Source organism: Apodemus sylvaticus, chromosome 23 (assembly GCF_947179515.1).
Source record: "Apodemus sylvaticus chromosome 23, mApoSyl1.1, whole genome shotgun sequence".
NCBI classification, from domain to species: domain Eukaryota; kingdom Metazoa; phylum Chordata; class Mammalia; order Rodentia; family Muridae; genus Apodemus; species Apodemus sylvaticus.
The window spans coordinates 47,277,606-47,291,596 of record NC_067494.1 but is presented as its reverse complement, the minus strand read 5'-3'; the positions used below and the strand labels follow the sequence as shown (position 1 = coordinate 47,291,596).

The 13,991-nt window shown below is 48.9% G+C and overlaps 1 pseudogene; it reads left to right on the top strand.

The window, feature by feature from the left end:
• Positions 1-4,846: 4,846 nt before the first annotated feature.
• On the top strand, positions 4,847-7,285 carry LOC127673742 (sperm motility kinase Y-like; annotated as a pseudogene).
• Positions 7,286-13,991: the final 6,706 nt, after the last annotated feature.

The window sequence follows — 13,991 nt, the reverse complement described above, 5'->3', positions numbered from 1 at the left end:
GAGATCCTTTGACAGTGGAGTTCCTTTGACTCTGGTGGTCCTGAAAGACTGGAGAAGCTGGGACACTGAAGCTATGGCAACAGTGAAAGTCCTTGACATTAGAGGTCCTGCAATATTGGAGTTCATGCAGTAATGGAGGTCCTGAGACAGTGGAAATGAGGCTGCAACAGTGGAGGCCCTGCAACATGGGAGGTGCTGGAACAGCAGAAGTCCTGTCTCTGGAAGTATGTGAAAATGAAGGTGCTGAGACAGTAGAGGTCCTGGGAGAGTTGAGGTCTTGCAACACTTGAAGTCCTGCAGTATTGGAGGTCCCACAGTAATGGAAGTCCAGAGACAGTAGGAGTAAGGCTGGGACAGTGAATATCCTACAACAGTGGAAGTGCTGGGACAGTGGAGGTCCTTCAACAGGAGGTTTTGAAATAGTGGGCGTGATTGGACAGTGGAGGTCCTTCAACAGAGGAGGTGCTGGAACATTGTTGGTCCTCTGACAGTTTTCTTATTGTGCCAGTAGAGGTCCTCCAAAAATCTAGCTGCTAACAGAGTAGGTTTCCTGTGAATGTGGATGTTCGTGGACAGTAGAGGTCCCTGTGAGACCTGAAGTGCTGCAAATATGCAATTCCAGCAACAGTACATGTCCTGAGCCAGCAGAGGTCCTGTGCCAGAAAGTGTCCTGCAAATAGGAGTTGCTGAGGCTGTGGAGGTCCTGCAACAGGGGAGGTTCTGCAACAGTAGAAATCTTTTTGACAGTTGAGATGTTTTCCTAGTGGATGTCTTGCAACAGTAGATGTTCTGTGGCAGCAAAGTTCTTGCAAATTGGAGGTCCAGGCACAGGGTTGTTGCTGTGACAGCAGTCATCCTATGAAAGTGGAGGTGTTGGGACAGTGAAGGTACTGGGACAGGGACAAAAAAAATGGAGCATAGACTAAGGAATGGCCATCCGGGGACTGCCCCACTTGGTGACCCCTCCTGTCTGCAGCCACCAAATACAGACATTGCAGCTGCTGCTAAGAGGGGCTTGCTCACAGGAACTGGTGTGGATGCTCCTTGAGAGTTTCATCCAGCAACTGACAAATGCAGATGTGGATGCTTGAAGCCAACCATCAGACTGAGCCTCAGAGATCCAGGAGGGAAGCTGGCAGAAGGACGGGGGATTGGTGGTGGATTGTAACCTCATAGCAAGAAAAATGTCAGAACAGACCACCCAGAGCTCCCACCATAGAAGGAGTGTGCAGGGAGGGATCCATGGCTCCACATACACACAGCACAGAGGAGGGCCTTGTCTGTTATCAGTATCTCATTCTATACCAAGAATTCTGCATAATGTTTCCAAACACAGTTTAAATGCTTTTACATGTCTGTGCTCTCCAATCTGCCCTTATCTATGTAAACCAGTCAGTCCAGCCAGTTTGTTTTTTAAATAGTTCTCTCTGGTTCCCAGCCTTACAGTCTCAACCACACAGAAACCTATGCTCAGTTCTGGGGGCAGTGCAGAGTACAGTGTGAATTCTTAGTTTTCCTTGAGTCTGTAGCTCACCCCTGTGTAAGCCCACCTATGTCTGGTGGTGATGGGACAATGTCAGAAGTACTGAGATTTGTCTCTCAAGGTGAGATAAATTGGTCCTGAGTTGTGTGCTAAGGCACAGTCATAGGGTGAAGCTTCTGTATAGCTAAGCTGGGCCTTGAAGCAGGCAGAGCTATTCTGTCCTCATGGAACTTAGAACTTGTTGCCAAAAATGCTTCTTCCTTCAAAGCACACTTATGCAAACTGCAAAGATCCTAAACGCTGCCTGTGGCTCTCACCAGTGTTCCCCAGAGCATGCCCACAGCTCTCCTTCTGTTGTATCAGGAAGCCAAGCCTTGTCTTTAATGCGGCTGCTCCTGCAGTCATCTGATCTCTCCGGACAAGAAGCTCTACCTGCTGCAAACTCACTGTTAAGAGGCACATCAGATCACCTTTTCTGGTTAAGATCACTTCTGTAGTGTCTTCGTAACTGGCAGACAGAAGCCTTTAGCAGCTGACCATTAGCCTGTGTGGCCTGAGCTCCCATGCCCTCCACCTCTAAGTTGTTTCCAGTACAGCACTGAGCCCTGGCTGGTCACAGACCACTTTCACTGAAACCTCTGTCTTCTAAGCCCTCAGTCTGCTGTGTTCAACAGGAGCTTCCTGTCCCTGCAGTGCACACTTGTCCTCTCCAACTTTTGCATGGATCTGATTTTAGATCATGTAAGGTTCAGAATCTCTGCTTGGCAGCCATTACCACTCATGGTATTTATATTTTTGTTCACTTTGTTGATCTATGTATTCTGCTGTGTGCTCTAAGAGGGCAACGTCGAGGATTATGTCACTACTGTTTGTTCACATCTGTACTAAAAGTGCTCACTCTGCAGATGTTCAGCAGAGCTGAGGGAGGTGACAGGTCAGGACACACTGATTGCAGAAGCAGCAGCTGTGAGGTCAGAGACGCACCAAGTGGGAGTTGGAGGAAGGAACCTAAGGCGCGTTGGAAGAAAACAGGTCCAACTCCCCTAAGATCCTGAAAACAAGACAAACCGACTCTATCTCCATCCCGAGGGAGCTCAAGATCAGACTCACAACAGTGCTACCAAGACAACCCCAGGTCTCCTCGGTTCCCCATATCCCTGAGATCTCTGAGCAGCGGTTTCAAACTCCCTGGGCTCCCTTCACACTAAAGCGACCACAACCTCCTCCATTCTGAAAATCCCAGTGATAACGACTGGAGGGCGTGGCTAAATACTGGGGTTATAGTTCACTGGCTGTTCATGCGCATGCTCTGTGCCTACCAACAGCCGCTTTTGCCAGCCTAGCTTAGTGGCTCCTGGAACATTGGGCTTTGCTCCTCCCTTCTCAAGAACAACAGTGCCCCCATAGTGCTTGTACAACACAAGTCGCCTCACTGTGGCCTTGAATACACAGCTGAACTGGTGGCATCTCTTTCCTGGCCAGATCCCGATCCCGCCTCTTCCTCCTCCCCATGGTGGAATCCTTTCCCCTCTCCCATCTCAAGAGAGCCTACCATACCCAATGTCGTGTGGGGGTCTTCACTCAACCTCCACAGGCCCTGTGGTCATTTCTCACGCTGTTAACAGTTACACACTACCATGGGCTGCTTCTGACTTCTGTTCCCCAACCTGCCCTCTATGTGATTACCTGGGATCACAGGGTGAGCAGGGGCAGCACTGGCTGTATTCTGCTTAAACAGTGAAGGCAATGTCACGACAGGCACTTTGTTCCCAGTCCTGTGTGCAAACAGTAGAAAGATGTCAGAAACACAATCCCATGTCACTTTAGGAGCAGAAAATTTCTTCTGCCATGTCCATCAAACTCCCCTCCCCCATCACGCTTATCACATATTCATAAATATTTGAACGTCTGAAATCACTTCATTACCTGCGAATGGACAGAGGAAATCTTAGGTAGGGCTCAAAGAAAGGCTAAATTCAGAGAGGATTAGCACAAAGGCCGCCCTTAGAGGAAGAAGGAAACCACGTGCTGCGAGTGATCAGATAAAACCCAGCCCCAAGGCGGGCAGGGTCTCCATGGACCTTGCCAAGTCCCAGGGTTACAGCGATTCCAGGCTCAGTCATCAAGGACTGGGAGGCACAATTCTCCATTCCCTCTTTTACCCTGACCTTTCCAGTGACCATGACACTATAGGTTTGGTGTGCCTGGCAGGGGCAGGGGATGGCCTGCTTTGTAAGCAGTAGTTGGCTTTGGCCAAGGGATTCAGAAGGGATTTGCAGAGGGACATGCCATCTGAGGCTGGGCGTGGCTGACAAGGGGACTGTGGCAGCTTAAAAGTAGAAGCAGGAAGGTGTCCATGAGACTTCCTTGTGCTGGGGTACTTATCCTGACCTGCTGGGCTGTAGTCCTCCACCTCGTCTTCATCATTGAAAACATTAGATCATTACTAAAGATATATTGAACTGCTTGCAGTCAGTCAGCTGGCACTGTAAGACCTGGGTTTACAGCCTGGATCCACAAAGGACCAGCTAGCTATTCTTGTCTAAAAAAGGTTCTATATGTGCCATCACACTTGGTTAGAAAACAATGACAACTCATTGTTTGAACAGTGGAAAAGGATATTGAAAAATCCATTGGGTCCCAGAGAGCACAGAGCACCTGGTCCCAGGGAGCACAGAGCACCTGGTCCCAGGGAGCACAGTGCACCTGGTCCCAGGGAGCACAGAGCACCTGGTCCCAGGGAGCACAGAGCACCTGGTCCCAGGGAGCACAGTGCACCTGGTCCCAGAGAGCACAGAGCACCTGGTCCCAGGGAGCTTGTACCTTGGTGCAAGAGAGTGTACAGGAGAGAAGTCAACCCGGCTGCTGTACCTAAGGTAGGCCATCGACATTATTTTTGAGACAGACTCACTCAATGACGTGAAGCTGGCCAAGAATCTGGAGCTGGTTGACCAGAAGCTCCCAGGGATTTGATATGACAACCACATACTCTCAGATTAAAGGCATATGTAGAGAACTTGCTGTTTATTGATTGATTGATGGACTTTGGAATGAGTCCAAGAGATAGAATTAGGCCACATATTTGTAAGGCCACTGGCTGTGTGTCTCCTTAGTGTTGCTGTTTTGATCTTTATGATTTATTTGCATGGCTGCTTTGTTGACCCTAGGATTTATTTTCTCACATGATATTTTAGTGTTTTGATTATTTCCTAATGTATTTCATACTACTTCAGTCTATCTATTTTCAATGTATTTTGGTTTCCTATTTTTACCTTGTCATTGTTTCCTCGTTAATTCATGACATGTTGTCATTGGCTTATGCCCTTCAAGACACTTTGGCTTTTCCTGCAGGGAGAGCTTGAGATGTCTGTGGATGAGCCCACAGGATCTGTGAGCCTCTGTGGGAAGACATCTAGTGGTTCCTGGAGCAGCTGCAGCAGCCAGGACACATGGAACTACAGTGGAGGTGAGCTATAGGACCAGGGAGCAAAGACCCTGACCTGGCCAATGCTAATCTGAATCTCTGGCCACAGGCTGCAATGGTCACTCAGGGCTACACTGAAGGAAACTCAAGGACAAACAATGGGCCATTAATACTGTGTGTGGCCTTGTTCTCAGAGTCTTGTGCTGGTAAAAAACAGCTAGCCTTGGCCACTGAAGTTGAGTCCAGAGTCTATGGCTTTTTGGCCTTGGTTGTAGGTTTAATAGTCTCTGATCGTTTACTATCTTATTGTTTGTCATTGCTTAATTTTAATTTTCAATATTTCGCTCAGGGGAGGTGTGGTTTCATTGTGAAAGACTAGGTCCTAAAACAAAATGGAATATTCACTGAAGTGCTGGGAATTTATATTTGTTTTGTCTTTTACTAATGCTTTTGCCTCTCATTTTTTCATATGATTTTTTTCTTCAATCTACATCCAATCATAGTATTAATCAATTGTAACCCTCCCAATCACCGTTTTATGACTATGTTTTTTAGTTTCATCATCTGTATTTGGAATGTGTGTACTCTTGGGTTAATAGTTTGAGGTGCGTTATTTGGTTAAGATTTACTTACATTTTTTTACTTTAGCTTTTTCCCCATACATTTTTCATAATATTCATTCTATTTTTCTAGCCTTTACTTACCTTTATGTCAAGCACATTTTCTTTGTTTATTTTTAGGTAGCATGTGTACTAATTTTGGTTTCTGTTTTCTTACCTCTTTTTCATTACATTGATTCTATTCTTTTTATGTTATTTTTAGGTAGCATTAGTAGTGACTCAATACCTACACATAGTGAGGAGGAATTACCACCATTCAGCTTCGAGCCCCATATCTCTGAGGAGGAAGACTTCCACTCCCAATACAAAGTCTTGAGGACCATCGGGCAAGGGAGTAACGCCAAGGTCCTCCTGGCCCAACACCGGCTCACAGGCACACCTGTGGCCATCAAAGTTCTTGAAAAGGGCAAGCAGTGGTTCCAGTCAGCCATGATGGAGGCCAATATAATGAGAACACTCAACCATCCCAACATCATCTCACTTCTACAAGTGATTGAGACCAAAACAAGCATATACCTGGTAATGGAATTTGTTGAAGGACAACAACTCTACCAATACATCAAAAATTCTGGCCACATAGAGGAGGACAAGGCCCGGAAAATATTTAAGCAAGTGATATCTGCCGTGAGCTACTGCCATGAACATGGTATCGTGCACAGGGACCTGAAACCTGATAACATCCTGATCAATAACAATGGAAAAATCAAAATAATCGACTTTGGCCTTAGTACCAAAGTCAAACCTGGTCAAATGCTCAGTCAGCACTGTGGTTCCTACTCTTTTGGTGCCCCAGAATTCTTCCTCGGTAAAAGATACGATGGCACCAAAAGCGACACGTGAACCTTAGGCGTGGTCCTGTACTTCATGATTGTCGGGAAGGTGCCTTTTGATTCTGTGATCATCCACGAACTGCAAAGACAAGTTGTGGCAGGAGTATATCCTGCCCCCTGTGGGGTCTCACAAGAACTAGAGGACTTGCTTAGTCTATTACTGACCATCCACCCTACATATAGGCCCACACCCATGGAGGTGATGCTGCACCCCTGGTTTAAAGGGGACTGGAAGATGTTCCCAAATCCCTGTAAGGATCTAATCCCTGCCAGGGCAGACCCTACCATTGTCCAAGCCATGGAATATCTTGGCTTCCGAGCTCAAGACATTCTCCAGTCACTACGTAAACAGAAATATAACCAAGCCATGGCTTGCTATACTTTACTAAAAGGACAGGCTCTCCAGAGACATGTCTACTCAACAGTGACTCAGACAGTGAGTCCAGTGGCAGCCCCATTCCCGACCATTGATGCTGCTGCTGCTTTTACTTTAGGGATGAAGACAAGCAGAAGTGCTCCTATACTTGGCCCATTGGTCTCACCATCCTACACTGGTCAAGAGTCTACCTATGGCCAGAAAGCTAGGCAAAGAGCAGGAAGAACTTCCACTGGGCCTGATTTTCTTCACTTGCGGCCACTCCAGTGGAAACCCACAGAGGACCAACAACATATATTTGCCATGAGTGTCCCCTGTATTAACACAACAACCAGAATCACTGAAAACAGCAGCAATTCGATCCCAGAAGACAATCCCCTCTCCCACAGTGCCTCAGAGAATAAGCCCATCCCCAGCAGGGCCAGGGCCCAGCCCCTAGGCTTCAGGGGATGGGCCAAGAGGATACGAAATGCCATGAGGAGACTCTGTTGCTGCTTTACAGGAGGAAATCAATCTCGCCGCAGGCAGCACAGAGTCTCCCCCCAGAAATGAGGCCCATGGAGAAAATCCAGAGAAAAAGAAGCAGGCAGGGCCCAGGTACCTTTGAGCTTTGTCCTACCCACTTTACTCTGTGCTGGTCCCTCCTCTGTCTTCATTTTCATTTTCATTTTGCTTACAATTCTTACCTTCTCATCTTCTCGAAGTACTTTAGAATTCATCAACCCCAAGCCTTCTCCCTATTCTGGGTTTCTCCTCTTGCCAGCATGGACTCAATATCAATGATTTTTAATCCACACAACAGAATTGTTTTGCTGACCCCATTCCTTCTCCTGGAGTCCATCTTCCCTAAAGACAATAGTTCCCACAGGGTAAGGACTAGATGCATATGGGCTCAAGGACTCTTTCAGGGGCTACAGGCCCTAGCAATGTGCCAATCAATCACAAGAGCTGAAGAACAGATTCTTACATTTTCAAAAGTGACATCACATTCCAGTAAGCCTCAAATCTAATAACCAGCAATGTCATTGAATAAGCACAATAGCATAGTTTAGTGATTATTGATAATGTTCCATGCATTCATAGTTTTTGCCTACTGATTATCCTTTTGCTCCTAAGAAACGCCTAGTAATACATTGATTTAAAAAAAAAATTTCTAAGTGATTTCTTTCCAAGATCTTGACTACAAAGTAGAAAAAAAAAAGACATAAAATATTAACGCATGTCAAAGTCCCACATGTTATTATAAGAATTCTACCTCATTATTTCTTTTATCTCTAATAAATTACCTTGTCTCTTTCACAGTGTCATCAGGGAATTATGTCCTGAGTATGAACAGGAGGTGATTTCAAACACATGGACCAGGAACAGACACAATGGGAGAAGCACAACAGTAACTGTAGCAGCAGCAGCAGGTCAAGGAGAAGTCAGAAGAGGAAGAAGGAGGAGGAGAAGGAGGGGGGGAGGAGGAGGAAGAGGAGGAGGAGGAGGAGGAGGAGAAGGAGGAGAAGAGAAGGAGAAGGAGAAGGAGGAGAAGGAGAAGGAGAAGGAGGAGAAGGAGAAAGAAAGAAGAGAGAGAGAGAGAGAGAGAGAGAGAGAGAGAGAGAGAGAGAGAGAGAGAAAGAAGAAATTAACCAACTGATTTCTGTGTCACTATTAGAATTGGTATCTGCCTATTTCTGGAACCAGATAGCACACTGAGAACCAATTATAAAAAATGATTTAACTGAATATTAAAATTTACAGAAGAGTTATCAGTATTCTTGAGGGTTCATGTCTAAGAGACAGAGCTAGGTGGCAGAGACAACAGGAAGTGGTATGTTCTGAATGAGGAACATTTTCCCAAAGCTGATAATGTAATAGGTCTGAAGGAGCATTCGGGAGCATTCCCAGAAGGAACGGCTTCTGGGGGGAAGAGAGGAAGTTTCTGGACAGTGAGGAAGCATGATTATGTGGAAATTCCTAGAGATATATCAGCAGGGAAAGTCAGTAGGCTGGTGGACATGGTTCCCTGAACTGGTCAGGTGGCTATACTAAAAGATCTGAGAGAGGTTCTCAGGAGGGATTCACTGTTTTTGCCTAGCTGATGACATAGCATAGGTAGACTGACTAGGAGACAAGTCTGTGGCCCTGTGCCTGAGACTTCCATGTTTCCTATTCAGGAGATCTCTCAAATAATACCAATTGCCCCTGGGATCTTAGAGGGCTCTATCCACAGGGACAGCCCTTGTATAGGGTCCTGACTTCATCCATGTGTCACTAAGGTCCCTGTGATATGAGATGCCATGTGTATGGACAGACCAGGGAGTGGCCACCAAGAGAGCTCAGAGGCCTGTGAACCAGAACGCCAGGCCTAGGATGGATGAGGGTGCAGTGCTGCTGACATAGGAGAGTCACTCATCCAGAACCTCTGCCCTGCTGCCTTTCACTGGCAAGAAAGCCTGTCACCTGTACTACTGCCACCTGAAGGAGCAGATACTGAGTTCCAGGTTTCTGCACATAGAGAAGGCCTGCTTTCTCCTGGCTGCCAGTGGGTTACAGGATGACCTGGGCCACCAAAAGGACTCAGTCCTTATGAGCAGGTACTTCGTGCCACATGCCTATTCCCAAAAGAACAGGCAAATATGTCACCCTCCCTGTGTGTGTGTCACCCTTCCTGTGTGTCTGTCACCCTCCCTGTGTGTGTATCACCCTGCCTGTGTGTGTCACCCTCATTGTGTGTGTGTCACCCTCCCTCTGTGTGTGTGTCACCCTCCCTGTGTGTGTGTCACTCTCCCTGTGTGTGTGTCACCCTCCCTGTGTGTGTGTCACCCAGCCTGTGTGTGTCACCCTCCCTGTGTGTGTCACTCTCCCTGTGTGTCACCCTCCCTGTGTGTGTGTCACCCTGCCTGTGTGTGTGTCACCCTGCCTGTGTGTGTCACCCTCCCTGTGTGTCACTCTCCCTGTGTGTGTGTCACCCTCCCTGTGTGTGTGTCACCCTCCCTGTGTGTGTCACCCTGCCTGTGTGTGTCACCCTCCCTGTGTGTGTGTCACCCTGCCTGTGTGTGTGTCACTCTCCCTGTGTGTGTGTCACCCTCCCTGTGTGTGTGTCACCCTGCCTGTGTGTGTCACCCTCCCTGTGTGTCACTCTCCCTGTGTGTGTGTCACCCTCCCTGTGTGTGTGTCACCCTGCCTGTGTGTGTGTCACCCTGCCTGTGTGTGTCACCCTGCCTGTGTGTGTGTCACCCTGCCTGTGTGTGTGTCACCCTCCCTGTGTGTGTGTCACTCTCCCTGTGTGTGTGTCACCCTCCCTGTGTGTGTGTCACCCTCCCTGTGTGTGTGTCACCCTGCCTGTGTGTGTCACCCTCCCTGTGTGTCACTCTCCCTGTGTGTGTGTCACCCTCCCTGTGTGTGTGTCACCCTGCCTGTGTGTGTGTCACCCCGCCTGTGTGTGTCACCCTCCCTGTGTGTGTGTCACCCTGCCTGTGTGTGTGTCACCCTCCCTGTGTGTGTGTCACTCTCCCTGTGTGTGTGTCACCCTCCCTGTGTGTGTGTCACCCTCCCTGTGTGTGTGTCACTCTCCCTGTGTGTGTGTCACCCTCCCTGTGTGTGTGTCACCCTCCCTGTGTGTGTGTCACCCTCCCTGTGTGTGTGTCACTCTCTCTGTGTGTGTGTTACCCTCCTTGTGTGTTTTTTTCTGGAAGCGAGGGTGTCCAGTGTCTGCTCACCATGAATAACAGGAGGACATAAAGCTAGGGAGGGACAAGGGCATGGAGACAGAAGGACTCACATCCAAGTGTGCTTACCAGCCCCCAACACAAATACTACGAAGGCTGTCACTGTGGTGTAGGAACGATGGCCAGAGTAGGCCATGCCTTTGGCTCCTGCATAAGCCCCGAGAGCTTGACACCTCTGAGTACCTTGGCCTGCTCAGCTGCAGAGTGTTATCCACCCAGCCTCTGTAAACAGGAACAAACCCAGCTACCTTATGCTCTCTGTGCCTCTGTTTCCTCACCTGTACCCTGGAAAGGGAGATGGTGAGTGACAGGTTATTCTCCTTGCAGAAGCCTAGCTGACTGCCATGGAGAGCAAATGGCTCTGGGGACTGCGGGCCCCGCCAGTGTTCTCCCTCACTGGTCCCCAACTCATGCTCCTTACTGTCCTCTGTGCCTTGGGCCTCACATGTCTGCCTGCACATCTCTCTCCAGTGCCACATGGAGTCCAGGCAGCTTTTCTCAAAGCTTCCCTCAGTCCACACTCACACAGTGCCCCACTGGCAAGTTTTCCCAAGAACAGGGGCTGTGGGGCTGAAATGAGCTCCACAGACCTTGAAGAAGGGCTGATTCTGTGACCCTTATGGGCACCTGCGGGACTTGAGAGGGGAGCAGAACCAAAAATATTAAGGAACCACATCCTAACCTTCAGGTCTGAGGCTAAGACAGATATAGTTGGACATAGTCTGCAGCTACGCTGTTGGTCCTGACTTCAAAGGTCAGGGAGGGAGGTCAATGCACAGAAAGGTCAGGGTGGGATCACAGCTAGCTGGTGGCTCTGTCCTCAGATTATCGGCAAGAGAGGGGTTGACTAAATCCTAAGACACGAACCTGTCATGCACCAGGAGCAGCAGGGTCTGACTCCACATGAGGCAGTACTACATTTCATCAGAGATGCCTGTCAACTTGAGGATGTTCCTGTCCACTTCTTCAGGCTGTACAAGTGCGATCCAAAGGTGCTGGGCATGGGACGAACACAGGACAAGGGTGATTCTATCCCCCATGGTTGACAAAGTAACTAAGACTCCAGGCAAGGGTAAGCAGGGCAGTCCTTAGGGCCTGCATGGCCTGTGGCGAGCTGGTGGCTGTCCTGAGGTGGCACACTGAGTTTCTCTGGTGTCTGAGTTCTGGTAAACCTTTGCCCAGCCTCTGCTGTAACTGGTTTGGTCTGACATTGATTGGAAGATCATGGTTGGCCTCTCTGGCGGTCCCATATTCAACGCCTGCATACTGCACGGCCTCTGCTCCCAGTTCGCAGCCTTCCACAGCCTTCCACTAAGCGTGCAACTTTGGTCTTAGGGGTTCACAGAACACACACACCTATAGAAGCATAGCACATACACGTGTGCCCTGGGCATATGTAGGGAACGAGAGGCCAGGACAGAGCTCTTGGTTTGTGGGCCCTCTAGCCTGTTAGAAAGACCTCCTTCCACTTCCCCAGAGGCACAGCCTAATCATCTGTCCTGTGTTCTAGGTAAAGGAGGAGGACCACCCTACTGTTTTCCTGCGTCTCACTCTGAATGGAGTGATCATCTATCAGGTGAGGACCCCTCCTCTTTCTGTCCTGTCTCTTGCTACCCCAGATCCTACCTCACGCTCTTGTTTCTGCATCCCACATAACCTCTGTCTTTCAGGAGGAAGACCACACTCCACAGTTGCTCTGTGACTTCCCCAGGTTACATATTTAAAGATAACAGTTCTGGTGGGTGTCTGAAGGGGGAATGCATCCATAAAGCTCAGCAGTTCTCAGAACCTGGGACTCAACAACTTCATCCTCATTTTTCTTTCTCCCAAACATCACTCATCCTTGTGATCCTCACAGCCATGTCTGCTGACACAGACATAGTAGGATGAGCTCTCCAAGAGATGAACAGCTCTGGCTTCCATCAATTACCAATTTTCCACTCAACCTCAAAGGGGACATTAGAGATACACCAGTTAGCCTCTGTCCCTCCTTCCTTATTCCCAAAGCCATGACAGAGAGGAATGCAGGAGAGCAGGCAGGCTAAGCACTGATTAGGGTTCACTGAAAATCCTGCAAGCAAGACTTGTGTGCATAGGGGGGCTGCCCCAGGTTTCGTCTGCATTCTTAAGGCTGCAGAGAGATGGTACTCACAGGGCCCTGAGACTGTTTCCACAGAGACATGAGCTCTCCAAATGAAGGATGGGGCAGGGCCCAGTTGTGGCTTATGGCTGACGTTAAGGTATTTCTCTGCTGGTGCTGCTGCTGCTGATGCTGCTGCTGCTGCTGCTGCTGCTGCTGCTGCTGCTGCTGCTGTAACCATTTTCTAAACTGCAAAGTCACATTGTCTGTCCTGTCTGTCCAGGGGAAGAAGCTGGGAATACAGGGAGAAGGGCTGCTGGCAACACAGAAGCTGCTGTTCTAAACGGGCCATGCCTGGCGCTCCCGTTACCTGCTGCAACAGCTTAGTAGCACCCACCAGCTCCACCTCAGCTTGCAGCCTGTGCTGCAGGGGCTACAGCAGCTGGAGGAGGCAGAGAGTGGGTATTAGATCCACCTGGGTCTGGGCACCTACCTGATGGCCACACACCCTCTCTATGATCTGAGGATGTAGCACATCAACCCTTGAGACCTGCTCCTGGGGTTGGCTGGCTGGGCTGGCTGGGCGTCCAGACCACACCTTCCATTACAAGTCATCATTACTCGTGGTCATCAGCTCCTGTTCCTCCCTCTGAGGGTTGGGATGAAAGGTGGGAGTGACCTTTCCATCCCTCCAAGATGCATATGATTCTACAGTGTCATTTTCCTTACATCCTTAGCACTGCAAACAGACAAAGAAGCAAGTTTGTCTGCAAGGGGATAGCGTTAACGCTGCCTAAAGACTCATTGTTCTCTCAACTTTTCAAAGACCCCACTGAGAAAGGACCTGACTTGCCGCACACTGAAACCACAGTGCACAAGCAGGAGTGTGTGCCTCTGTCTGTGTATTTGCATGCATGTATTACTGTACATGTATGTAGGGGGATGTGGACTGTGTGTATGCCTCTGTGTGTCTGTACATGGGTATACATGCATGTGTGTACGAATGTTTGTGTGCCTATCTTTGTGTGCGTGTGTGTGTGTGTGTTTGAAAGAGAGAGAGATGAGTGTGCCTGAATGTATTTGTGAAGCATAAGCAAGTAGAACTCTGTACCCATGTTGTAAGGCAGGCGCTCAGGGATGCCGGGTGCATATTGCACGACTGTACATGCTCAGAAGGGACTGATGGGTTCTTTTTTCACCTGGTCCTCTCCTGGGTGATAGACCACCAGGGCTGCTCAGGATGGCTCTGTAGCTAAGAGACAAGGTGTCACAGCCTGAAGAACCATCCCAAGGGGATGATAGGAGGCTGCTGGGGACAAAGTCTGTTCCCAGCTGTCATGGGAATGCAGAGCTCATTCCACAAGGGTGGACTTTTGCTCCATGTGCACAGGTGCAGATGCATCTCTCGGTTGGCAGGACTCTGACCATCACCAGTTAAGGAGTGCAGTGTACTTCACGTTCCTCC